Genomic DNA, 25,036 nt, shown 5'->3' on the forward strand with positions numbered 1-25,036 from the left:
ATCATCCTCTGTCGTCCCTTTCTCCTCCTGCCCTCAATCTTTCCCAGCATCAGGGTCTTTTCAAATGAGTCAGTTCTTTGCATCAGGTGGCCAAAGTATTGGAGCTAACCCTTTAGCATCAGTCCTTCCAACACATATTCAGGGTTGATTTCCTTTAGGATGGACTGGTTGGATCTCCTTGCAGTCCAAGGGACTCTCAAGAGTCTTCTCCAACACCACAGTTCAAAAGCATCAATTCTTTGGTGCTCAGCTTTATTTATAGTCTAACTCTCACATCCATACATGACCACTCCCATCCATACATGACCGGAGCTATAATGTGATGTAAACAAAATGTTGAAATAGTTCAGAGATAGTAAATACATTTTCTTGGTTCTTCTACTGCTCATCCTCAATGCTACAAACTTCAACCAATTTCTTTTCTTGATTCCTTATAAGGAAACTGAAGAGAAAGCAAGGAAGGGATTAACACAAATGTATCTCAGCAGAATGCTCTTTATGACAGTAGCAGCTACATATTCTTATTTTATATATATATCTATATCTATTTATATATAGATTATTTTTTATGGTAGCTTAAACAAGATCAACATTTATTTATGTTGCTTACGTTCACATAACAATAGATATATATAGATAGGTATAGATAGATAATTCAGACAGCAGTGTACATATATAGTACATAGTATATATATATGTAGCTTCAGGTTCTATAATCAGAAAATATTATCTTAATAGTATATACATATCTTCAGGTTCTGTAATCCAAAAATATAACAAAGAGAATGGCTGGCTCCAAACAACTCAGATTAGTGTCAGTTCTTTCATTAGGAGAGATTATTCAGGGACTATCGGATAAAGACATATTGAATACAAGCACTTACTATAATTTCTTCTCCAGACCCATTAAAATAATAATAGACTTTAAAAGATATTACACTCACAAGGATGTAAAAAATGGGAGAAAAGAGGACAGCAACCAAATTTTGGAAGGCCTAAAGAAGAGGAGTATATTTAGCAGCTCCCCCAAAATGAGTTCTAAATTGGCTATAGAGAGAGCTAAGAATAATCTTTAAATTCTTTAAAGTTTTAGGAATTGATGATACCATCCTCTGAAAGTGGAACATTATTGAAAATCAGTTTGAGTAATAGATAGTTCTCTACATCCCCCATCTCCAGCAAAATAAATAAAAAAGCAAATAGACAATTGAATTTTATTCTCAAATATAGGCTCTTTGGACTGCCAAACATGAGAAAAGGATAATAGCTACACGTGTATAGGAAAAGGTCAGTTTTCATTCCAATCCCAAAGAAAGGCAATGCCAAAGAATGCTCAAACTACCACACAGGCTATCTCACACGCTAGTAAAGTAATGCTCAAAATTCTCCAAGCCAGGCTTCAGCAATATGTGAACCGTGAACTTCCAGATGTTCAAGCTGGTTTTAGAAAAGGCAGAGGAACCAGAGATCAGATTGGCAACATCTGCTGGATCATCAAAAAAGCAAGAAAGTTCCAAAAAAACATCTATTTCTGCTTTATTGACTATGCCAAAGCCTTTGACTGTGTGGATCACAATAAACTGTGGAAAATTCTGAAAGAGATGGGAATACCAGACCACCTGACCTGCCTATTGAGAAACCTATATGCAGGTCAGAAAGCAACAGTTAGAACTGGACATGGAACGACAGACTGGTTCCAAATAGGTAAAGGAGTTCGTCAAGGCTGTATATTGTCACCCTGCTTATTTAACTTCTATGCAGAGTACATCATGAGAAACACTGGGCTGGAAGAAGCTCAAGCTGGAATCAAGATTGCTGGGAGAAATATCAATAACCTCAGATATGCAGATGACACCACCCTTATGGCAGAAAGTGAAGAGGAACTCAAAAGCCTCAATGAAAGTGAAAGAGGAGAGTGAAAAGTTGGCTTAAAGCTCAACATTCAGAAGACAAAGATCATGGCATCTGGTCCCATCACTTCATGGGAAATAGATGGGGAAACAGTGGAAACAGTGTCAGACTTTATTTTTCTGGGCTCCAAAATCACTGCAGATGGTGATTGGAGCCATGAAATTAAAAGATGCTTACTCCTTGGAAGGAATGTTATGACCAACCTGGATAGCATATTGAAAAGCAGAGACATTACTTTGCCAACAAGGGTCCGTCTAGTCAAGGCTATGGTTTTTCCAGTAGTCATGTACAGATGTGAGAGTTGGACTGTGAAAAAAGCTGAGTGCTGAAGAATTGATGCTTTTGAACTGTGGTGTTGGAGAAGACTCTTGAGAGTCCCTTGGACTGCAAGGAGATCCAACCAGTCCATTCTGAAGGAGATCAACCCTGGGATTTCTTTGGAAGGACTGATGCTAAAGCTGAAACTCGAATACTTTGGCCACCTCATGTGAAGAGTTGACTCACTGGAAAAGACTCTGATGCTGGGAGGGATTGGGGGCAGGAGGAGAAGGGGACGACAGAGGATGAGATGGCTGGATGGCATCACTGACTCGATGGAAGTGAGTTTGAGTGAACTCCGGGAGATGGTGATGGACAGGGAGGCCTGGCGTGCTGTGATTTATGGGGTCACAAAGAGTTTGACACAAATGAGTGACTGAACTGAACTGAACTGAACTGAATAGTACTTTAATACCAGAACTTCACATTTTTCAGTCTTTTATTCTGGGAATTGGGGGAATAGAGAAACATACCATAGGAGAAGATAATGAAGGAAGAATAAGAGCACTAACTTAAAAATCCATTAAAAACCCAAATAAGAACCATAATAACTTCACTATTTATTGTCACTGATATTTTTATGAAACATTTGTGCTAAAAATAAAGTTTTGTTTGAATTTAGAATCATTAGTCTGAAATTATCAAGCTGCAAAAATTCACCTATGGGAGCCACAAGTGTATGTCCCAAAACTTGTCTATTTATGTCCAAGGGGTGGTAATAAATTTAGACAAAAGAAAGTCAAACATGACTTTCAGAATTTTCACAGCAAATTTAATGAGTGCTATGGTCTGAATGTTTGTGTCCTCTCCCCCTACAAATTCACAAGTTGAAATCCTGACATCTAATATGATGGTGTTATGAGGTGGGGCCTTTGTCAGGTGATTAGATCATGGGGTGGAGCCCTCCTGAATGGGATACCAGAGTCTTTAGCCCTTTTCATTTGACAGATGTTGATAATCCAACAAGCTACAGGAGAAAAAGAGTACCAAGGTTTAGGTGCCCCCAAGAGCTGTGAGGATACAGTGAGAAGTCTGCTGCCTAGAAGAGGGTCTGACCTTGCTGCTATGCTGATCTTTGACTTCCAGCCTCTAGAACTGTGAGAAATAAATTTCTATTCAGTTGATTAAGAATCCACCTGCAATACAGGAGACTCTGGTTCGATTCCTGGGTTGGGAAGATCTGCCCGAGAAGGAATAGGCTGCCCACTCCAGTATTCTTGGGCTTCTCTTGTGGCTCAGCTGGTAAAGAATCCAACTGCAATGCAGGAGACCTGGGTTTGATCGCTGGGTTGGGAAGATCTCCTGGAGAAGGGAAAGGCTACCCACTCCAGTATTCTGGCCTGGAGAATTCCATGAACTGTATAGTCATGGGATCACAAAGAATAGGACATGACTAAGAGACTTAAAAATAAATAAATAAGCCACCTGCTCAGCAGTATTTTGTTATAGCAACCTGAACAGATTAAGTCACTGAGATTCTGTGTCAGTGGAGACCTTGTCCAGTGCACTGAAAAATAATTAGGGACAGGAAGAATGCTGGCTTTATAGAAAAAGTCATTATGGGTCTCAAGAATATTAAGAACTTGATCACAACACTTTGATATTTGCACTGAAAAAGAAAAAGTCACTGTTTACTCTCATTTGTATTCCGAAACACAAATAACATGAGAGAGTAAAAAGGCATCTCAGGCAAACATTGAATGACACAGTGATAATGTCATATTTATCTGACACTGTTTATCAGACACTACGGTATGTGATCAGAATACAGTGTATTAGGGACAAAAAAGCACTAGAAACATTCCTATATGTATCTGTTGACCCAATAAGTTCATTACTAGGAATATTTCTCCCCAAATTTCACGTATTTACAAAAATATATACACAAGGATGTACATTGCAATATTATATCTAAAATAAAGGAAGAAAACAAATGTTCATTAACTTTAGAATTTTCAATTGATCCAACTGAATTATAGAATATTAAAAATCCATTTGAATGTGCATACTTATACACATCTTAAACATATATACTAATATATCCAAGATTTTTAGAAATAAATTTTTTAAATGGTATTTATTTGTTTGGGGTTGTGCTGGGTCTTCACTGCTGTGTGGGCTTTTCGCTAATGGTGAAAGCAGGGGCCAGGGCTTCTCGTCGCAGGGGCTTCTCATTGCGGAGCACGGGCTCCAGGGCACACAGGCTTCAGTGGTTGCAGCACGTGGGCTCAGTAGTTATGGCTCCTGAGCTCTAGAGCACAGGCTAAATAGTTGCAGTGCCTGGGTTTAGTTGCTTCTCGGCATGTGGGATTTAACTTGTGTCTCCTGCATTGGCGGGCAGCTTCTTTACCGCTGAGCCATCAGGGAAGCCCCCAAGATATTTTTTAATGAAATAATCTTTAAAATATATTACTGTATCTCGTTTATAGTTTTGAAAGATCTGTATGTATGTACACATATGAATTTCAATGCCTAGAATGGGCTCTAGAAATGCACACAGCTTTCTGGTAGTGATTACCTTTGAGAGGGTTATACGGGAAGGGTGAGTGTTTAGAGAATCTGTGTATACACTTTGGTGACAGCCCTCCTAAGTCTGAATCCTGGCCACTTGCTGTATGTCCTCTCTAGATCCTTCAGTCTCCTCATCTCTAAAGTATCTGGGTGCCTGTGAGTATTGCTTTGAACAGATACAGAGCATAATCAACATTATATGAATTAGCAAGTGTGAAACAAAGGTTCATCAGCATTATTAAGGGAGAATTTTAGTGCAACTGCTGTTTTATTTAACTCTTGCAGAATAAATCAATGTACTAGCTTATAGTCTAAAATAAGAGCAAATCCAGAAATTTTGATGTAATTGTTCTAATAACGATGGAATTGTGTAACAATGTTGAGGCATTGAGTTCCAAGACCTCCTGCCCATTCACTGCTAACTGAACTAAACTACTCAGAGTAAATAATTGCTCCTCTGCTATCTCAAGGGCAGGAAATTATTGCTCTTTCCCCTTTATGAATCCCACAGTGCTGTGTACACAGCGGGTGTGCGCTAAATGTTTGCTGATAATGATAATGGTGGGGATGCTGACAGCTGTGACACACTATAAAGCTTAATTTAAAAGCCATCAGGAAAATGTAACACAAAATATGGCCCTTCTGAATTTTGTCTGCATGGGAAACAAATTCTGTTAGCTTATTAATAAAGTAATTCAGTGCACATTGTACTATTGATTGCTTTGGTACCATCTGAGTTTTAGCTCATCTGTATGATCTAATTGTTATTTCAGATGATTCAGAGGGCAAGGCAAGGCCCATGCCCATTATTTCAGTATTAAAAGTTGGTTTCCTGTAAGCATTTTCTAAATTAAATGCACAAAATAGACGTTATCAACTAAATTATGTTTAATCCCTACAGCAAGACTTCACGGCAGTGTAACTGTTTTCTATTTCCTTAAATTGCAGTGAAACTTTGTTTCTGCAGGGACTTACTCCTTTTCTGTGTGTTTCAGCCAGCCACACATGGAGAGAATGACTTTATTGGAGACATGATTGTGCCTCTCTCTTCTAGCTCCATCCACATTTTGGGGAGTGGGGGTCTAACTATTTATGTATAGGGTACACTGCCTCTCATGTGCAATCACTGAAACATCAGCAAGGTAGCATATCAATGACAATTATCCTTCCTATCAGCAAAATGTGAAATTAATCTTTAATGATGAATCTCCGTCTCCTTGATGCTGGCGTGGTGGTGACTGCAGTGATAGGAAGAGACACCGCAGTAAATAATACAGAGATGGTCCACTGCAGGGAACAAGAGCCAGGACTATGGCATATAGGTGGTCTTTCCCCAAGGGGAGAGTCTCCCTCCATAACTATACCATCAGCATCTAGTCAAGAAAGGAAAACAAGGCTAGTTATCTGGACAGAGACATTTTTTTAAGTTAGTTTTATGGCTTTGTCTTTTGTGATAGTAAAAAACACATAACAAAATTTACCATCTTAACCATCTTTAAATGTACAGTTCGGGAGAGTTATGACAGTTTTGTGAAACAGATCCCCAGAATGTTTTATGTGCTCTATGTGCTACTTTATTTTTTTAACTTTTTATTTTGTACTGGGGTATGGCTGATTAACACTGTTGTGATAATTTCAGGTGAATAGCAAAGGAACTCAGCCATATGTATATGTGTATCCTTTCTTCCCCAAACTGTTTCCCATCCAGGCTGCCACATAGCACTGAGCAGAGTTCCCTATGCTATACAGTAGGTCCTTTTTGGTTATCCATTTTAAATATAACAGTTTGGACATGTCCATCCTGAACTCCCTAACTATCCCTGCGTCCCACCCCTCCTCCCTGGCAACCATAAGTTCATTCTCTAAGTTGTGAGTCGAATAGGGAAATTTTAACATAAAGAATTATGAACTAGTAACGGATATGAACTACTTAGAGGGACAAGGAAAACTCTAAAGGCTACAGAAATAGCAGATGGAGGGAGCAGTTGCCACTCTCAGGTAGAGACAGAACACCCAGGAAGGGACAAGCTGGGAAGAGGATCCTACCCGTGGCTGAGATCCAGACCTCATTGGAGAAGGTGGCCCTGTGGCTCACTGGATGACAGAAGCGTGTCCCGGGATGAGCCTGGCTGCCGGCGTGCTGATGAGACACACTGATAAACTGCCGGAGCGTTAATGAGACTCATTGGAAAGTCACCCAAATGCCAGCAAAGACTGAAAACTCCCTGGGAAACCACTTACTGGGATGATAGTGAGATTTGCAAAAAAGTCTACCCTCAGGGTGCCCATGAAGCTTTCCAGTGGGAAACCAAGCACTGGGATGCCTTCATGACTTACTGGACAGCCACTGGCTGGGGTGGTGGCAAGATTCACTGAGAGGTTGATACCATTTGCAGCTGCACACTGAATGATGCAGAAGGCAGAAACACATCATATCTGGGACAGGAAGCCCCCTTCTTGTGACCGTGTCCCTCCAGTGTTCTCTATTTGCAATATTAATAGTGTCCCAGCTGGCAGAGATATATTTGCAAGATTGAGCTTCTGTATCGCAAAGCGGGGCAAAGAAGAGTGGATCAGGAGCTCAGAGGCAGTGCATTGATAGCTGGTACAATAGCCAAGCCCGAGAGACTGCATTCAGGATCCTCTGTGCTAGTGCCCTGAACAGAAGTTACCAGGAAAACTGATGGTGTCTTTCATGGGCACTGGTGGATAGAGACCATGTTGATGATTACCACACAGAGGAGCTTAGAGATACATCCCGCAAGTGCCGATTCGTGTAAATACAAGAGAATCTTACTGGAAGAAAACATAAATAGCCAAATAGAAAAACACAAGTGGACCCCTCAGCCATTCAGATATAATTGGATGAATACCATGAAAAAGGCTCCTAGAGGGGCCCACCCCAGTAATAAACTATCCATTTAGGAAAGTGAGACATATCCAGACCAGGCATGCTGCAGTCCATGGTCCGCCAAGAGTTGGACATGACTTAGCGACTGAACAACAATTTTACAACAGAAGCTTTCTGAGTCAAGAAAAGGACTTGTGAGAAGAAGTCTCGAGAATTCACTACTAGCTGGTATCAGCCTGTTTATCAGTTGAGCTAACTCATACCTGCTGAACCAGCTTTTGAAATACCTGGGGAAACTATGGGGTAGCTTTTGGTGATCAAAAAAAAAAAAAAGAGCATGGGACTTCTCTGGCAGTCCAGTTGTTAAGGCTCTGTGCTTTCATGGCAGAGGATTCGGGTTTGAGTGCAAATAAAATCCTGTATACCATCGCCCAACAAACAAACAAAAGCCTGTAGGAGAGGAGCCAGAGAAATAGTCTTTGGGGTCTCAGAAACATGTAGTCAGGACAAGTGGATTAACTGTAACATACATAGATTGTATACAAAGATACTGAGTTGACCCAACAAAATGGATTACAGACAGATACACATGAATAGAGGAAAGAATTATCATATAATCCCTTCACCAACAGATGAGTAAATTTACATCTGACACCATTTTGCTTAAAGTACACCATTGATATCTTGACCATCAAAAAGGGTCCATATTTTAGTTTCAAGAAAGTAAGTTCAGATACCATGGAAATTTTTTTATTGGCCTAGTTTTGTTTCCGCATTGTACTGGAGATGAGGAGTAAATGTGGAAAACAGAAATAAAGAAGAAGCACTTCTGCTTCTTTCCATTTCTTTTTTGTATTACTCTACCTCAAGCTCCATATACATACGTTCCCTACTTTCCTTAAAGAGCTAAATTATCTCCAAGGATCAGCAACATACATCCTTTTCCTACAATCCATAGAAACAACCCCACAATTTGTTTGTGTGCATGTGTGCAGGTGCACGTGTGTGTACTCTTAAATCCTAAATTCTTTACTGATATTGTAATAGATGCCATCAATTGAAGCCTGCATATCATTTTTTTTCTTCCTTTTATTAATAAATCACACACACCTTTATTCAAGTTTGAGCAGGCACAAGGCCACCCAGCTAGACTGCATTTCTCTGACCTCACTGGCATTTAGCTGTGGCATTGTTACCCAATTCCCACCAAGGAAATGAGAACAGCAGGAATTTGTGCATTTCCCTGGTGCTTCCAGGACTCCCCTTCCCCTCTTTTCTCCTATTCTTACTGGCAGCTGGAGCAGTCACCTTCTAGAGATGGAAGTCACATGTTGAGGAGGACGAACATAAACATCTCATCTGTCACTTGGAGGACTTCACGGAGCAGAGATATTCCATTAAAAAGAATCAAACAACTTTGCACTAGCTATCTGTTTGCTGTATAACATGGGGAGCTAAGTTTGGTTCTCTGTCATGATCTAGAGGGATGGAATGGTGGCGGTGGGAGGGAGGTTCAAGAGGGAGGAGATATATGTGTATTTACAGCTGATTCATGTTGTACAGCAGAAACTAATATAACATTGTAAACCAATTATCCTCCAATAAAAATAAATTTAAAAAGAATCGAACATTCACTTTATTTAAGCTCCTTCATTTTAGGCCTCAGTTATAACAAATTAACTTGTACCCTGACTACAAATATTAAACTATAGAGAACTGCCAACCTATCTTGTGATGCTGTACTAGGAGAGGTATGAAATTCTGAAGTCTCCAGCATGTATTTTTCATCTAATTCAGTCTTATTCTTACATCTATTTATGTCCGCTTTACTGTACAAAATTTCAGCTGCTTCCAAGATATCTGGCTTTTTGTTAACACAAATCTGGCTGATATTTATTTTCAGTTCACTAGATGTTAATGTATGATATTTTCAGGTCAATCACTTGTAGAAATAAACTCTAAAGGTACTAAATATTACTCATTGTGTTCAAGAGGCCAGAATGATTGCATTAAGTTAAACCTCTGTCTTTTTAGCTGATAAGCAGTGATTCCCATTATGACAAAGTTGTGTTGACTATCATCAAAAGAAATGTTCTAGTTCAAAGACCTCTAGTTTTACTGACTAATTTGGCGGAAATAAAACTAACGCAGTTTTTGCAATGAAACTGAGACTCTAAGGAATGGTCTATAGAAATCTCCCTGTGCAAAGGCATGATTAATTAGTATGCTTCATTTAATCATCTCTCTTTTTTAAATTTTACCAAGGATGTTTTTCCTCCCTTAGCATATGATTAGAAAATTATTGTATTTCATGAAGCTTTGGAGAGCATTTGCCATCTTTAAAATTTGAAGAGTTACAGGTCATATTCCTCTGCACTGGAAAACCCCACTAAGAAGCTAGTTGTTTATATAGTGAGATTTAAAGGCAGAAAAACTTTCATTGCCTTAAGATATCTCCTTCTCATTATAGTAAGCCAACTCTCATTATGAATGTCTCATGTATTTTTTAGAGTATTATCTTCGGAAATCCCTATTCAAAATGTGATTGTGCCATTTTAAATGGATAGTAGTAACGTAGTGTATGACATGTTCATGTGTTGACAAAGATGGAATTTTTAATTACCAAGTGTTACAAAGCCAGATGGCATGAGGTTTTAGATCATGAGGGAGAAACATTTTTATATTAGGAAAAATAACAGGCTAAAGAGCCTATAAGAAATGCTCTAGTGGACACTGAGTCATTCAGGAAGCACTGGGACACACTGGATTGTGAGGAAATCTTCTTATTGGCAGAATTTGAATGGGGTCTAGGGAATACGGGCTTCAAAGGTGGCGCTAGTGGTAAAGAACCGACCTGCCAATGCAGGAGATGTAGGAGATGTGGGTTTGATCCCTGGGTCAGGAAGATTCCCTGGAGAAGGACATGGCAGCCCACTCCAGTGTTCTTGTCTGGAGAATCTCACTGGCGAAAGGAGCCTGTTGGGCTGCAGTCCAGGGCTCACAAAGAGTCAGACATGACTGAGTAACTTGGCACACTGGCACGCACTAGGGAATGTAGTAGTAACTGTATTTCTGCATATAACTGTTTTATTTATTTTGATGGCTGTATAATGCAGCAATAGGAAAATAAAGAAATAGACTCTAAACTATTTGAGAATGGTAGGGAATTAGCTGCCAACTCAACTGGTTCAGAAAAAAATAAAGGCTGTATTAGACCTGTAACTATTCCATACATTTGTGATTGGTCAAAAAAAGTATTTTTAAAAAAATTCAGAAATCAACATTGAAATGCTTAATCTCATTAGAGTTACTTCAATTTATTTGTACTTCTTAAATAATAGCTACTGCTTTTTAAATGTGATTCAGTCTATACATGTTCAACTCTGAGTATCATAACAGAGATTAAGAGTACAGAATCTAAAACTGGACTGAGTTTGAATCCAGTTCTGTCATTTACTATCTGTGGGGTATGGGCAAATTATCTCACCTCTCTGTTCTTCAGTGCCTTATTTATAAAAGGTAGAATAAAATGAGATAACATGTATAAGGCATTATAGTATTGACTAATACATATTTATGGCTAAATAAATTTTCCTTGGTGCCTCAGTGGTAAAGGAATCCACCTGCCAATGCTGGAGATACAGGTTCTATGCCTGGGTTGGGAAGACCCCCTGGAGGAGGAAATGGCAACACACTCCAATATTCTTGTCTGGGAAATCCCATGGACAGAGGAGCCTGGTGGGCTACAGTCCATGGGGTCACAGAGAATCGGACATGACTCAGTGAGTAAACAACAACGACAACCAATGTTGTAGAGTCAACATTGTTGAAGAAAGGATTTTGAGTTGTTCTGAATATAGTAAAAATATACAACTACTAATACAGCAATACTAATGACAATACTACTAATAATATATGCCAAATCCATGACTCATATTTTTCACAATAAATCATGATTTTCATTTTACCTACATTAAATATTTAGCTATTTCTCATAGTACTGATAACTCTATTTTCTCCTTCAGGACTTTCAAGGTGATATATGATAGATATAGAAATAGAAGCATTTTTAGGGAAGAATTTGAAAACTGCTTGAAACTGGGAGTTAAGGGCTGTGTGCTTTGGATAATAAGACACTTGGGACAGTACTTCATAAGGTTATACGAGCCAGCTCAGACTATAAAAGCAATACTAGAGGCTGCCTGGCATCACACTATTTTCTGGGAAAGCTGTGTTAATGAAATGCAGTCTCAATTCCTTGGGCTGGTGATTTTTGGTTTGTTATCAAAGAAATATAGAAGGTTTCCTGCCCAAAACCCTTATGCCGAGAATTCAATGACCTTCACAGAACAGGCTCAGCAAATTCCCATGATGTCAGTCCCTTGGGCAGTTTTCTGAGACAGCAGGTCATGGCAGGGACTTCTTGGCAATATTCCACAAAGTGGGGAAAAGCTGCGAAGTGGGGAACCAGCACTGTTCACACAATAAGTAAATAAATCACACTGAGTCTATCTAGTACTGTCATAGACTTTCCTTTCATTAAAGAATCCCTAGAGAATATTTTTTTCAGTAGAAACAGATTTCTGTTTTCATTCTAGATCAGGCTATTCTGACTCAGATATTCAGATCCCGAAACAGGAGTTTAACGAGACAGGTGAGGGGCCTAGAGTATCATCTCCTATGAAGGCATGCCTTGTTAGAATGTAGTATTAGCTCCAAAAGAAGTGGTAGGTTCATTTGTTTTGTTTCTTAGATTCTACACATAAGTGGAAACAGACCATATTTGTCTTTCTCTGTCTGACTTATTTCACTTTAGCATAATACACTCTAGGTCCATCCACTTGTCAGAAATGGCAAAATTTCATTCTTTTTCTATGGCTGAGTAATATTTTATTATATATACCACACCTTCTTTAAGTCCAGTCATCCATCAGTGGACACTTATGTTGCTTCCTTATCAGGCTGTTGTAAATAATGCTGCAATAAACATGGGGCATATACATTTTTAAAAATTAGTGCTTTCATTTTCTGCAGATAAATACCAGGAAATGCAATTGCTGGATAGCAGAGTAGTTCTATTTTTAATTTTTTAAAGAAAACTCCATCCTGCTTTCCATAGTGGCTATACTAATTTACATTTTCATCAACAGTGCACAAGGGTTCCCTTTTCTCCACCAATACTCTCACCGATACTTATTATTTTTCTTTTTGATAATAATCATTTTGACAGATAGGTGGTGATATCTTATTGTGGCTTTGATTTGCATTTATCTGATGACCATCCCCATGGAAAAGAAATGCAAAAAACCAAAATGGCTGTCTGAGGAGGCCTTACAAATAGCTGTGAAAAGAAGAGAAGTCAAAAGCAAAGGAGAAGAGGAAAGATATAAGCATCTGAATGCAGAGTTCCAAAGAATAGCAAGAAGAGATAAGAAAGCCTTCCTCAGCGATCAATGCAAAAAATAGAGGAAAACAACAGAACGGGGAAGACTAGAGGTCTCTCTAAGAAAATTAGAGATACCAAGGGAACATTTCATGCAAAGATGGGCTTGATAAAGGACAGAAATGGTATGGACCTAAAAAAAGCAGAAGATATTAAGAAGAGATGGCAAGAATGCACAGAAGAACTGCACAAAAGAGATCTTCATGACCAAGATAATCACAATGGTGTGATCACTGACCTAGAGCCAGACATCCTGGAATATGAAGTCAAGTGGGCCTTAGAAAGCATCACTACGAACAAAGCTAGTGGAGGTGATGGAATTCCAGTTGAGCTATTTCAAATCCTGAAAGATAATGCTGTGAAAGTGCTGCACTCAATATGCTAGCACATTTGGAAAACTCAGCAGTGGCCACAGGACTGGAAAAGGTCAGTTTTCATTCCAATCCTAAAGAAAGGCAATGCCAAAGAATGCTCAAACTACCGCACAATTGCAATCATCTCACATGCTAGTAAAGTAATGCTCAAAATTCTCCAAGCCAGGCTTCAGCAATATGTGAACCGTGAACTTCCTGATGTTCAAGCTGGTTTTAGAAAAGGCAGAGGAATCAGAGATCAAATTGCCAACATCCGCTGGATCATGGAAAAAGCAAGAGAGTTCCAGAAGAGCATCTATTTCTGCTTTATTGACTATGCCAAAGCCTTTGACTGTGTGGATCACAATAAACTATGGACAATTCTGAAAGAGATGGGAATACCAGATCACCTGACCTGCCTCTTGAGAAATTTGTATGCAGGTCAGGAAGCAACAGTTAGAATTGGACAAGGAACAACAGACTGGTTCCAAATAGGAAAAAGAGTACGTCAAGGCTATATATTGTCACCCTGCTTATTTAACTTCTATGCAGAGTACATCATGAGAAACACTGGGCTGGAAGAAGCACAAGGTGGAATCAAGATTGCCGGGAGAAATATCAATAACCTCAGATATGCAGATGACACCACTCTTATGGCAGAAAGTGAAGAGGAACTAAAAAGCCTCTTGATGAAAGTGAAAGAGGAGAGTGAAAAAGTAGGCTTAAAGCTCAACATTCATAAAACGAAGATCATGGCATCTGGTCCCATCACTTCATGGGAAATAGATGGGGAAACAGTGGAAACAGTGTCAGACTTTATTTTTCTGGCTCCAAAATCACTGCAGATGGTGATTGCAAGCCATGAAATTAAAAGACTCTTACTCCTTGGAAGGAAAGTTATGACCAACCTAGATAGCATATTCAAAAGCAGAGGTATTACTTTGCCAACAAATGTCCATCTGGTCAAGGCTATGGTTTTTCCAGTGGTCACGTATGGATGTGAGAGTTGGACTGTGAAGAAAGCTGAGCGCCGAAGAATTGATGCTTTTGAACTGTGGTGTTGGAGAAGACTCTTGAGAGTCCCTTGGACTGCAAGGAGATCCAACCAGTCCATTATGAAGGAGATCAGTCCTGGGTGTTCATTGGAAGGACCGATGCTGAAGCTGAAACTCCAGTACTTTGGCCACCTCATGTGAAGAGTTAACTCACTGGAAAAGACCCTGATGCTGGGAGGGATTGGGGGGCAGGAGGAGAAGGGGACAACAGAGGATGAGATGGCTGGATGGCATCACCGACTTGATGGACATGAGTTTGAGTGAACTCCAGGAGTTGGTGATGGACAGGGAGGCCTGGTGTGCTGCTATTCATGGGGTCGCAAACAGTTGGACATGACTGAGCGACTGAACTGAACTGAACTGATGACTAGTGATGTTGAGCATCCTTTCATGTGCCTCAAACAAGCAAATATAACAAAACAGAAAAATAACCACAGGTACAGAGAACATACTAGCAATGGCCAGAGAAGACAGAGTAAGGCTACGCGCTAAATAGATGAAGGGGATTAAGAAGTATTTTACTACCAGTTGTAAGATAAATCAGTCTCAGGGATGTAATGTATGGCACAGGGAATATAATTAATAATATTAATAACTTTGTACAGTGCATAATGTATAAAAATATCAAATCATGTATAAAAATATCAAATCACTATTTTCTGTACACCTGCACCTGAAACTAATATAATATTATGTTAACTCTACTTCAATTAAAATAAAAGTAAAGAAGCAGTGGATGAGAGGTTGAATACTACTACTACAGCACTTCAGAAGACTCTGGTTTGTTATCACACAGCTAATGGATTCATCCTGTATTGCCTGTTCTCTTTCCTGGTGGTTTAGTCAATAAATCGTGTCCAACTCTTTGTGACCCCATGGACAATAGCCTGACAGGTTCCTCTGTCCATGGGATTCTCCAGGCAAGAATACTGGAGTGGGTTGCCATTTCCTTTTCCAGGGGATCTTCCCAACTCAGGAATCGAACCTGGGTCTCCTACATTGCAGGCAGGTTCTTTACCAACTGAGCTACGAAGGAAGCCCCATTCTCTTTCCTAGATTGCTAAAATTTGAAATTAGCAGAAGATAAATTCACAAGATTGCATAGGAACCCAAACTTTGTTTCACGCTAAGAGAGGAGAGGATGGAATTTAATAGATAGGAAGAATATTCTTCTCCTACTGGACTTTTGCTATTCAACACTTATTCTGCATTTACCTCTTCTAAGTTCTTTGTTAAAATAATACTCCCACTTAGACTATAGGACTTAAGGTTAATGTTTATTTTTAATACTTTAAGGTTGATGATATTCTGTATCTAAAGCACTTTGCACACAGTGACTGACACATTGTAGATGTTCCATTGTACACTTAACAATTTTTATTTCACTCTCTAATTCCGGTCAGGCAGACAGTTGGTCATCAGCCAAAAAAAATTGTTTTTTCTTTCCTGCCCTCTGGGATTATTGGCCTTTTGCTGATCTCCTAAGATATTTTACCATTCTGTTCATCAAAGATCTGCTCTAAACCATACCTTCCCTCAAAGCAAAATAAGTAGAGTCAGAGAGGCACGGAGTCAAATGTTGGCAGTGTCCATCGGATGTGTCATAGCCAAAGGATCCCATGCATCTTGGTGTCATTCCCAAGGGTATCTCTAGTATGGAGCTACTTGAATTAGACTACCTGCCTCTAATTCTGTTGAATGAATATTCTATTCATCTCAACAGCTTCCTTTGCATTGATTCTACATTCAGTAAGCAACCTTTACATTTTTATTTTACTTCCTATATAATTCTTCCTACAAGAAAAGAATATTTGCCACATACAATTCAATTTTTATCCCTACATTAGTTATTTCTACCCCCAAATTAACAAATTAATATTCAGGTTTCCTATACTGATTTTGAAACTTCATTTGGGTCTGTCCATGAGCTGTGGCAGGAATCCTAAGAATAACAAAGTTCTTTCTGAGGCTTCAAGGCTAGAGAAACAGACCTAGCTTCAGAAACAAATAGCAGCCACCAACCAAGGTCTTCTGAGACATAGGCTGGTGGCCTTTCCCCAAGTGAGGTCATCCTCTGCGGCCCATGGGTAACCTGATGCACGTCACAGTATTTCTGTAGAAGACATTAGTGATAGTGCACTCTTTCCAGTGGCTCTGGACTCAGACACAGATCTGGTTACTGGCTTGTCAAATGTAATCTATCTGACATGAAATGGACATTGAAGGGGTCATTTCTACAGTCACCATACAAGACCACTGCACAGATCATACAAATGTTTCAGTCATACTCATTATCCATACACAACACTGTGCAGTCATTCTGAGTGTGAGGAGGACCTTGATAGTGTATATGACCTTAACAGTATGTGGTCCTAACAGTGCTACAGTCATGGTCTTAACAGTGCTCAAGTCTAGCTCCAAGCATGTGGAAGCTGAGCAGTACACTGCAGGGTTGACTCCATTTTACTCTTTTTAACTATCACTGAGATAGGCTGCCCAGTAGAAGTACATAGGAGTTTTTTCAGATGATCAGGATGCCCTGATCGGACTAGAACTGGTTAAATTTCTTATTATTATTCTGCTTTGTTTTAGTCTTAATTTCAACAACAATGATCAAACTTACTTATTTTTTTTCTTTACTAATTTATTATTTATCTTCATGGCAAGTAGGTGAGACAGGTAAGGTAGATTTGATTGATGAGGAAAGAAGCTTAGAAAGGATAAACAATTATACCAAGCTCAACACAGTCAATAGATGATAGAGTTGGAATTTGAAACTTGATCCAAAGATCTATGTCATGTATTTGTTTAATAGACTTTGGAACAGTGTTCTTGCATTTCAGTATACTTAAGAATCAGTTCGGAGAAGGCAATGGCACCCCACTCCAGTACTCTTGCCTGGAAAATCCCATGGATGGAGGAGCCTGGTGGGCTGCAGTCCATGGGGTTGTGATGAGTTGGACACGAATGAGCGACTTCACTTTCACTTTTCACTTTCATGCATTGGAGAAGGAAATGGCAACTCACTCCAGTGTTCTTGCCTGGAGAATCCCAGGGATGGGGGAGCCTGGTGGGCTGCCGTCTATGGGGTTGCACAGAGTCGGACACGACTGAAGCGACTTAGCAGCAGCAGCAGCAGCAAGAATCAGTTGGGACCCTGACTACATATCAAACTAATTCAAGCTGCTAGTTAGTTTTCCCCAAAACAATTGTAATGAAACAACAGTTAGAAACAAAGTGGGGAGGTGGAGGGAAGGGAAGGAAATGTGGACCTGAAAATCGAAACAAAAACTGTGACAAACTTTTAGAGGCGCAAACGTGTTGAAGTTGGTTAGAAATATATAGACATAATAATGGTAAGATTGGTTGGATAAGAGCTATTTAATTAACTGAATTCAGAGAAAATAATTTTTAAAGAGAAAATAGAAAATGAAAGCTAAGAGATTTAAAGAACAGAAACAGAAGTATCAAAATTGAAGAGTAGGTACTACCGAAAAAAAGGGAAAATAATAAGCCAAGAAGAAAATATTTGAAGAAACAATATCAAGTTTGTCCAGTTAAAGTAAGATAAAAGATTGAAGGGCTTCTCTGGTAGCTCAGATGGTAAAGAATCTGCCTGCAGGGCAAGAGACCCGGGCTCGATCCCTGGGTCAGAAAGATCCTCTGAAGAAGGGAATGGCAGCCCACTCCAGTGTTCTTGTCTGGAGAATCCCATGGAAAAGAGGAGCCTGATGAGCTACAGTCCACAGGGTCACAAAGAGTTGGACATGACTAACACAAAAGACTGAAAATCTAGATTGAAAAGCCTTAAAGAGAAACAGGAGAGAAAAGAAAAAGGAAAGCTTCATACTCAGACATATTATGATGAAATTTGTAAACGTCAAAGAAAATATAAAAGTTTATGAGAGCAAGGACCAAAAAATTTTAGGAAAGCAATTTCCTGGGTTAAAGAATAGACGCATTTGTAATATTAATTGGTATTGCCACAGTTACTCGCTATAGGAATCGCAGCAATTTATACTCAAGCCAGCAAAGTATAAGAGATGTCTGTTTCCTTCAGCTCAGCCAGCATGGTGTGTTATCAGACCTGGAATTTTTGACATTTGATAAATGGCACTTCAGAGTACTTTTCATTTACAGTGACCTCAGTATGAGTAAAGTTTTATATATTTTCACATGTCTAAAAGGCACTCGTGTGTGTGTGCTAAGTCGCTTCGGTCAAGTCTTTTTGACCCCATGAACTGAGTCCACCAGGCTCCTCTGTCCCTGGGATTATCCAGGCAAAAATACTGGAGTGAGTTGCCATGTCCTCCTCCAGGGAATCTTCCTGACCCAGGGATGGAACCCACGGCTTTTACCTCTGTCTGCATTGGCAGGTGGGTTCTTTACAGCTAGTGCCACCTGGGAAGTCCCCCAGACCATCCACATACCCTTTAATACGAACTATTTGTTTTTCACTCACTTTTTCGTTAGGTTTTTGCTCTTTCTCAGTTTTCTCCCCCATTTTGTCACTTATCTTCTGACTTTGCTTATAGACAGAATTTCTGATTTTTATATGAATAAACATTAAAATTTTCTTTTATAATGTCTGAATTTTTGATATTGTAAAGAAGGATCTTTCCACTCCACAAATACAATTTCTAGGGCTTTAAAAAAAAAACTCCTAAGCATCAACTTTGGAATTTCTGGTCCTGTAGTTCTGACATGAAGTCAAGACTCTGCTTTAGAAATCTCTCTAGCCTAACCTACCCTCTTGTTAGATACTCAGCAAGTGATGACTGGTGACAGTAACCCAAAGATCACTTGTATTAGACCACTCAGTGAAGACAAAGCTCTGATTCCCCAAATCTGTCAGTTCATTGTTGTTCAGTCACTTAAGTCTTGTCCCACTCTTTGTGATCCCATGGACTGCAACACGCCAGGCTTCCCTGTCCTTCACCATCTTCTGGAGTTTGTCCAAACTCGTGTCCATAGAGTCAGGTGATACCATCCAACCATCTCATTCTCTGTTGGCCCCTTCTCCTCCTGCCCTCAGTCTTTCCCAGTATCAGTATTTTTTTTCCAATGAGTTGGTTATTCTCAACAGGTGGCCAAAGTTTTGGTGCTTCAGTATCTGTCCTTCCAATGAATATTCAGGATTGATTTCCTTTAGGATTGACTGGTTTGATCTCTTTGTTGTCCAAGGGACTCTCAAGAGTCTTCTCAACACCACAGTCTGAAAGCATCGGTAAAGTTGTGATCACTTTGAATACTTACATCACAAAAGCATAATTTCAAAATTGTGAAACTAAGGAGTCTGTGAATAAGCCTCCCTCCCACAGCCCCACTGCAAGGATTCTGCTTACCTCCATTAGAGTCACTGCTGTTTCCAGATCGTAGCCCACTTAGCACAGGCGAGGGGGCGGGGAGGGATGATAATGCAACTCAGGCCACAAACAGGGAAAACAGAGCTGGTAGTACTAGAAAGAAGTTTCTTCTTTTGTTGCCCCTATTAACCTGTTCTGTGCACTCAAAATGATCTCCCCTCTCTTCCATCCATTAAAAATGCACAGATTCATTTAGCATAGCAAGCTTCTTTTCCTGGCTCCCCCTTCTCCCTCCCTGCTCACTCTGTTGAGTTTTTAGACATCATTTGGTTCAGTGGTTTTCAACCCCTGCTGTACAATAAAGTCACCTAAAGAGCTTTATAAAACTCCACTTGCTAGAGCCTCAAGCTAAGCCTATGAAGTCCGAATCTCTGGAGGTGGGGGTCCAACATGTTATCATATCTCCTCAGGTGATTCTAAAACACAGCTGACAGTTCAGTTCCCCCTCATCTAGTTAAATCAATTAACACTTCCTGCATAGTGAACAACCAGTCCAAGTATGCAACCGGAATTTTGATAAACCTTGAGAATTGCTTTTGGGATGGTACATTCTGGATAGAGTGTGGTAGGAAAGAATTTGTTTCCCAGGGAGTACCATGAAAAGCATGGGAAATTAGGATTAGGATTTGAAATAGTTCAGCTGGAATTCCATCACCTCCACTAACTTTGTTCTCAGTAATGTTTCCTAAGGCCCACTTGACTTTGCATTCCAGGATGTCTGGCTCTAGGTGAGTGATCACACCACCGTGGTTATCTGGGTCACGATCTTCTTTGTATAGTTCAGTGAGTTCTTGCCATCTCTTCTTAAAATATTCTGCTTCTGTTAAGTCTTTGCCATTTCTGTCCTTTATTGTGCCCATCTTTACATGAAATGTTCCCTTGGTATCTCTAATTTTCTTGAAGAGATCTCTAATCTTTCCCATTCTGTTGTTTTCCTCTATTTCTTTCTTTGTGCACTTAAGAAGGCTTTCTTATCTCTCCTTGGTATTCTTTGGAATTCTGCATTCAGTTGGGTGTCTCTCCTTCTCTCCTCCCTTTCTTCCTATCTCATTATTCCACACTTCACCCACCCCACCCCCACCCGCCTAAAGTATAGGCATCTTTTTGTTTCACACATAGCCTACTTTTCAGACATTAAGTATTTGATATTCCTCAGCACAAGAGCTGAGAAGTCTTTTCTCAATCAATCAAGTGCATTTTTCTAATATTTAAAGATGTTCGTCATGGTGAAGCAATTTAACTCTCACTTCCTGCATGTTTAAATGTGAATGAATAGGCTAATGTGTAACTTGGATTCTATCTCTGCAGACTGGCTGCTGGTATTTATAGCTAACCTTTTAGACAATAACTGCTGTTCCAAACCTAACAATCTCATTCTGTTCACCACAGTCTTTTCCATATCCAATGCATATGACCTGAAAATAGAATTTCCTTGATTCTAGTTGTTTTCTCCATTTTTCCATTTTGCCCTTAAGTCTTCCTTTTCATTGTTCCCCCACAAGGTAATTTTGCTCTCTTTCCAACTCGGCAATTCCAAATAACTAAAGTATATCTTTTTGAAACAAATTTTATCTACACAGATTGAAAACATGATTGTGTTAATGACAGCATTACTTTGGTTATTGCAGAAAACAAAATAGGTTTCTCCCATATTTTTGGCCAAATGTACATTAAACCCATTCTCCTTTGATTTTATATTTTCATTTTGTATATCAAGAATAATAGATCCTTGTTTAATGTGCAGGTAACATATTTTTGTTTCAGGAGTTAGGATATAATAATTTAAGATGAGGGACTTATCTAAAAACCAGGCTCTAAAAGATTATAAATTTAAATAGTTGTGACATTAAAGATTATACATTTAGATATTTATGATATAAAATAACCTGATTCTTTATACCATAAAAGGTTTATATTTTTTAAAATACAGACAACTAAATCAGAAAACAATATTAAAATAAGGTCTATCAAATTTACCAATTTTTAAAACTTCAATTCAATTATATAAAATGCAATTGTGAACTCACTCTGATTAAAAGCTTAAAGATGTTAAACTAGTACTAATGAAACAACAAAAAGTTTCTTTTACAATTAAAGATAACTTGAGTATATGGGGGAATTCTTATTTGCCGGTAAACAAGCTGTGAAGCAAGCAAAGTTATACAAATGTGGATGACTGAAAGCTTTTAAAGCATCCCCAATATGGAAATAATTTGCTAGTATATTCTCAAATTTATCAGCATGTTGTTCTACATTTATGTTCAATGTTTAATATAGTTTAAAATAAAAGACTTCCTGCTCACCACATTCTTTCCCTTCTATAGCAATATGTGGCCAAACATGTAAATTAATTTTTATGAATCATTTTTCTTAAGTTTCTTCAGTCCATTTGAATGTCTTTCGCCTCCTTGTTTTATATCTTATTTTCCATGTCACTTTCCAAATGAGAAATGTCAGTCTGTTTCAGCTTTAAGAGTGTGCAGCTCTTAGATAGCACTTAGGGTTAATTAGAATTTTCTGTCTGGTTACATTCTGAAAATTAACAAGTGAGTTTATCAATAAGCCTGTGTTATCACTTCCATTTCTGCTGTTCCTCAACTTTGGTATGGGAGTCTGACTTTGATCTTTCATGGTAATGATTGCCAAGTATAAAATTCTTACTATGGCAATTTTCTGGGTCATAATTTTCTTTTTCAATAAGAAAAATATGGCATTTTTAACTGGTTTATATTGTTTTATGGTACTTTACAAAATATTATGTGCCTACAAAAATTAAATGGAAAAGTTTCCGTAATTAAAGAATTAAACTACCAGTTAGAAATGTGGTTTTATCTTTGGTGTAATGTCCATGTTTATGGCTGAGATAAAGAATCAACTGAATTAACTAGATGGAATTTAACAGAAATGTATGTCATATTTTCTGCTTATAATTTTACAAGTATTTAACAAGATCCATCGAGTACAACTTGTCAAATAAAAGGCTTAGAAGTTGTGTTGGACAGTAAGCTTCATGCCAGTCAAGAGTAGCTTTGAAAAAGTGAATTTGTTATTTTGCTATCTTATAATAGAATATTGTGTTGGATAATCTACTCTTCTCTTTACTGGTTAGGTTATATCTGATGTATTCTGTATAATCTAGTCATCACAGTTCATGTTTTTTCTAAAAGATACAGGCCAGGGTCCCATACAGTATTTCATGGAACATATTTTATCAACAGCTGTTGGGGGAAAAAGAGGTTCTGAGGTCAGCCACTGAAGTAAACAGATTTCTTTATTGTAAGGCTTTGCAATGCTTTTAACATGCAAAGCACAGTTTACCTCTATGAGAGGATATAGTGTATACATTTTATTCCCTAAGGTAATTGACACTAGAATTCTCTTTTCATACAGAAGCTATTACCAAGTGATAACTGGGTTCTACAGAGTACATCTGAGAATATGCTGATACATTCGACTGGGACTTGATCAAACAAGAATAACCAGCAAAGCATTTTTCCATTCCTGGCCTGGCCTCCTCATCACACCAGTGTCTCTCTTCTGGTCTCTTTTCTGTGACCTAGATGTTGTCTTGAAGTTTGACTTATACTCAGATAAAAAGAAAAATTTATTTTTTGCCTTATGAAGTATCTGATGCAGACTCAAGAACAGATTTGCTTGCTCAAATTTAAAAGTCAAAACTGGGATATTAGAATGTATGCAAGCTGTTGAAGGTGACATATTTACAATGTAGTGCTTTCCTTTAATATGGAACACTTCTATTGGAATTACCATTTAGAGATGGAGTTTTTTACTGACTGTTCCATAGCTTCATGCATGCATGCTCAGTTGCTTCAGTTGTGTCTGATTCTTTGTGACCCTATGGACTGTAGCCTGCCAGGCTCCTCTGTCCATAGGGATTCTCCAGGCAGGAATACTGGAGTGGATTGCCATGGCTTCCTCCAGGGGATCTTCCTGACCCAGGGATTGAACCCACAACTCTTATGTCTCCTGCATTGGCAGGAGAGTTCTTTACCATTGGCACCACCTGGGAACTCCTTTTCATAGCTTCAGATATATATATATAAATTTAGTTAAATTTTCTTTAGGGGTATGTGTAAAGCAGAATATCATCATTTGCAATGTACAAAATGACTCCAGCACATGCCAGATAATCTTTCAGTGAGCAAAAGACCTACAGGAATCAAAAAATTATGAAAGTACATTTCAGAGCACCCTAAAAGCCAGTCAGCACAGTCATTAATCTAATACTTTAACTCCTTCTACCCATTAAATGGCTTGGTAGCTAGGGAGATTAGGTGGGAAATACCCACAGTGAGAATGTCCAAGTAGAGCTAACTGACTCAGGTGACCATCACATTCCTCTCTTTTCTGAAATATTATAATTCTGATGTGAAGGATTAGAATTAATCCAGAATAGGAAATATCATACAGTTTTACATATTGAATTTAAGTAATCTTATGTTGATCTGTGCAAGGCAATTGCTGGCATTATTGCATCAGTTGTTTTAAATAGAAGCTATTTGTAAGACTCTGCTCTTCTACTCACACTGCCTAGACACACCAGAGGCGGGAAATGGCTCAGAGAGGGAATGGAGAAGAGTTCATGCTTGACAAATGTCCTAAAAAAATCAATAGGCAGTACGTTTAGCTTGTATTGTTTCTAATGTAGATCAATATCTGGCCTGCAGAGGGCATCTGTAAGGTTGAGAGGTTCCTGCCTGAAGCTGATGCCATCTTAAGCTTAGCCAGTTGAGAGATCGATCCTCCTCTCCCATCTTTCATTTCTCAGATGCTATCAGTAACTTTGAAGAGTTCTTGAAATTTCCACATACACATAAAAATGTAAACAATAGAACCTCTAGTACATTTGGGGAATCTCTAGAGCAGAGGGAAGGAGAAGGAAATAGAGGTAAACAATAGAATGGGAAAGACTAGAGATCTCTTTAAGAAAATTGGAGATATCAAAGGAACATTTCATGCAAGGATGGGCATGATAAAGGACAGAAATGGCAAGGACCTGACAAAGGCAGAAGAGATTAAGATGAGGTGGCAAGAATACATAGAACTATACAAAAAAGGCCTTAATGACTGGGGTAGCCATGATGGTGTGCTCCCTCACCTAGAGCCAGACATCTTGGAGTATAAGTTAAGTGGGCCTTAGGAAGCATTACTACCCACAAAGCTAGTGGAGGTGATGGAATTCCAGTTGAACTATTTCAAATCCTAAA

Source organism: Bos indicus x Bos taurus, chromosome 4 (assembly GCF_003369695.1).
Source record: "Bos indicus x Bos taurus breed Angus x Brahman F1 hybrid chromosome 4, Bos_hybrid_MaternalHap_v2.0, whole genome shotgun sequence".
Classification (NCBI taxonomy): domain Eukaryota; kingdom Metazoa; phylum Chordata; class Mammalia; order Artiodactyla; family Bovidae; genus Bos; species Bos indicus x Bos taurus.